The sequence below is a fragment of the Cupressus sempervirens genome, chromosome 3 (genome assembly GCF_028749045.1).
Source record: "Cupressus sempervirens isolate cs-2001-9-10 chromosome 3, ASM2874904v1, whole genome shotgun sequence".
Lineage (NCBI taxonomy): Eukaryota > Viridiplantae > Streptophyta > Pinopsida > Cupressales > Cupressaceae > Cupressus > Cupressus sempervirens.
The window spans coordinates 558,118,704-558,121,945 of record NC_143120.1 but is presented as its reverse complement, the minus strand read 5'-3'; positions in this window follow the sequence as shown (position 1 = coordinate 558,121,945).

The following is a 3,242-nucleotide window of genomic DNA, read 5'->3' as shown; positions in this document are numbered from 1 at the left end:
ACAAAAGATCATGATAGTGAAAGCTACCCGAAAACTACTTGTATGATGTAGTTGTTATCCACTAATGAGTTAAGCATAGCTACCCCTTGCCTTGAATCAGATTCATGCTCAAATGGAGACTCTAGAAACTTATTCTTGGAATATGAATCTGATTCTAAGCCAAAGGGAAAATGCTATGAAACTATTGATGGAAATTCATACACAGTACTAACCTAAGGTCAAAAACTCAAAAAGCCATACTCTAGTCATGCTTCAGGAAATGACCCCAACTCTTCATCAAATAATATTCACATTGATCAAGGAGCATCAACGTCTCAAATAGATAAGGACAACAACCCTTTTGATTTCATCCAATTTTATGAAGAGTCAAATATTCGAATCTCCCTTATAGATTATTTGAAATCTCATCCCTCTGAGTTGAAAAGATTGGTAGATCGTTATAAAGGGAATGCTTAAGATATGAATCATAATGTGACCATTGAAGAAGGGGATGAAACTTTGACATCTAACCTATTTAACCAAGAGGATTCCATTGTCCTAGCAACCTTGTCCAGGAAAAAACTTGACCCATTCTATATTTCACTATATATTAACGGATGTGAATTGAGCAATTGCATAATAGATTCAGGTGCGTCAGACAATGTGATGCCTTATTCTATAGCTAATGCCTTGGGTCTCACTCTTACTAAAGTTCATGCAAGGTGTTACTCTATGGACACCAAACAAGTCCCCTTGCTTGGAAAAATCAAAGATGTTCAAGTAGCTTTAGCTTCTCATCCAGAAAAGAAACTATTATCGACTATCCTAGTTGCAGATATTTCGAAAAGCTATGGGCTTCTCTCAAGCAAGAGTTTTTCCCTAGATTTAGGAGGAGAAATAAAGTTAGACTAGTCCCAAGAAGTCATACCCATAGGAAGCAAGAAAGTTAAATTGGAACCTAAAGAAAAGACAAAATTTATTGTCCTAAAGTCAAATGATCCTAAAGCTCAAATCCTTTACCAGGAGCTAGAGTTTGGTAATTACATGTTGTTTACTGAAGAGGCTCTAGATGAACAAAGAAGTGAAGACATAAAAAAGGAAATCCTCAGTGAGAAAGAAGAGTCAATAGACATCTAGACATTAGAGTTTGATGGAAGTTGTTCTTCATTTGGATCCGATTTAGGTGTGGTGTTAATACCTCCTAAAGGAGATTTTGAACCCATGGCTTTTAAACTAGAATTTAGGAACACAGGTAACATGGCAAAATATGAAGTTCTTCTACTCGAGATAATAGCCGCAAAGGAGAAAGGAATAAAGATTCTAAAGGCTCGAGGTGATGCAGAACTCATCATGAAGTAGATTAGGAGATAATACTCTATGAGAAATCATAAATTGAAAATTTACAAAAATAGGGTATGGGACAAAATCGAAGTCCTTGATGTGTTTTCTATTGAGTTGGTACTAAGAGAAATGAATACTAAAGAAGACTCATTGGCTGTTTTCACTTCTTTATTACTTCCTCATCCAAAATTCAAGGATAAGAAGTACCAAGTGGAAATCCTATATCGAGCCTCTATCCTGGACAACGAGGAATCTTGGCGAGTCTTCAAAAATGAAAAGAGCCTGCAACTATTCTTAAAAAATGACAAAGCTACCTATAAACATCAATCTGATAGAGGCAACCATGGAGACCCTGATCATGAGTAGAAAGAAGACCAAACCAATGAATTTCAATTACAAGGTAACATCATTCCCCCATATTTTGTATCTTTAGAAAAGATGTTTAATAGACATGATGCTTACATCAAGCAAAAGAGGACAGAGAAAGGTCTTACCACTAGCAAGTATGAAGGGATAAACATTGGAGATGATCATAATCCTAAAATGATCAATATTAGGAAGTGTTGCTCACCCAAGGAGAAAGAAGTTGCCAAAAAAATTTTCATAGAATACCAAGATATATTCGCCTAGAATTACAAAGATTTAAAAAGTTATAGGAATGGGGAAGTGAAAGACCAAATTCTCCTGAAGCCTAACATAGTTCCTTTCTGGTAGGAACAAAGGAATTACAATCCTAAAGTGGTTGATCCTATATTCAGGGAAGTTGACAAGATGTTAAAAGCAGGGATTATTTATCCCATTCATCACTCCACCTAGGTAGCCAATATAGTGCCAGTTAGGAAGAAGAATGGAGAGATAAGGATCTATGTTGATTTCTAAAATTTGAACCAGGCATCCTTAAAAGATAATTTTTCTCTTCCTAACATGGATTACCTATTACAAATGGTAGCTGGAGCTGAAATGGTGTCCATGCTAGACAACTTCTCAGGTTACAATCAAATAGAAGTAGAAGAGAAAGATCAACACAAAACGGCTTTCACCACCCCTTGGGGTATGTTTGCATATCATAGAATGTCCTTTGAGCTCATTAATGTCAATACCACTTTTCAGAGATGCATAGCAAAACATTTGCATATCTAAAAGACTAGATTATTGTTATATACCTGGATGATCTCACTTTATTTTCAAAGAAAAGAAAAAAAATCACATAGAAGACTTGAAGAAAGTATTGCACAAGTTTCGAGAGCACAAAATCTCTCTAAATCCTATAAAGTCAGTTTTTCTGTGACAGAGGGAAAGCTTCTTGGTCACATAGTTTCCCAAGAAGGTATTAGAATTGATCCTAATCAAGTTGAAGCCATCTGAAGATTGAGCCTACCAGCAAATAAAATAGGAGTTAAGTCATTCTTTGGAAAAGTGAATTTCCTTAGAAGATTTGTACCAAATTTTGCAAAAATTACTAAATGCATCATAGACATGATGAAAGGAAATTTGAATTTCAAATGAAATGAAGCTGGGAAACAAGCTTTCTAGGATATAAAGACAACTATTGCTAATGTACTAGTATTATGTCATCTTGATTATAAATTGGACTTTATTATTTATTGTTATGCCTTAGAACACACCTTATTAGCTATCCTTATGCAAGACAACAAGGAAAGGGTACAAGCACCCATAGCCTTTATGAGCATTCCTTTGAAAAATCACAAGTTGAAATACTCACAAATTGAAAAATATGCCTTTGCAGTAGTGAAAGTATTGAAATTTTTCATGTTCTATATCTTGCACTCGCATTTTGTGGTATAAGTGCCAGATGTAGCAATAAAAAGTGTACTAATACAGTAGGATATAGGGTGTAATTTGAAGGTCACATGGATAGCAAAAACACATGAGTATGACATTGAAATTAAGCCCACTAAGCT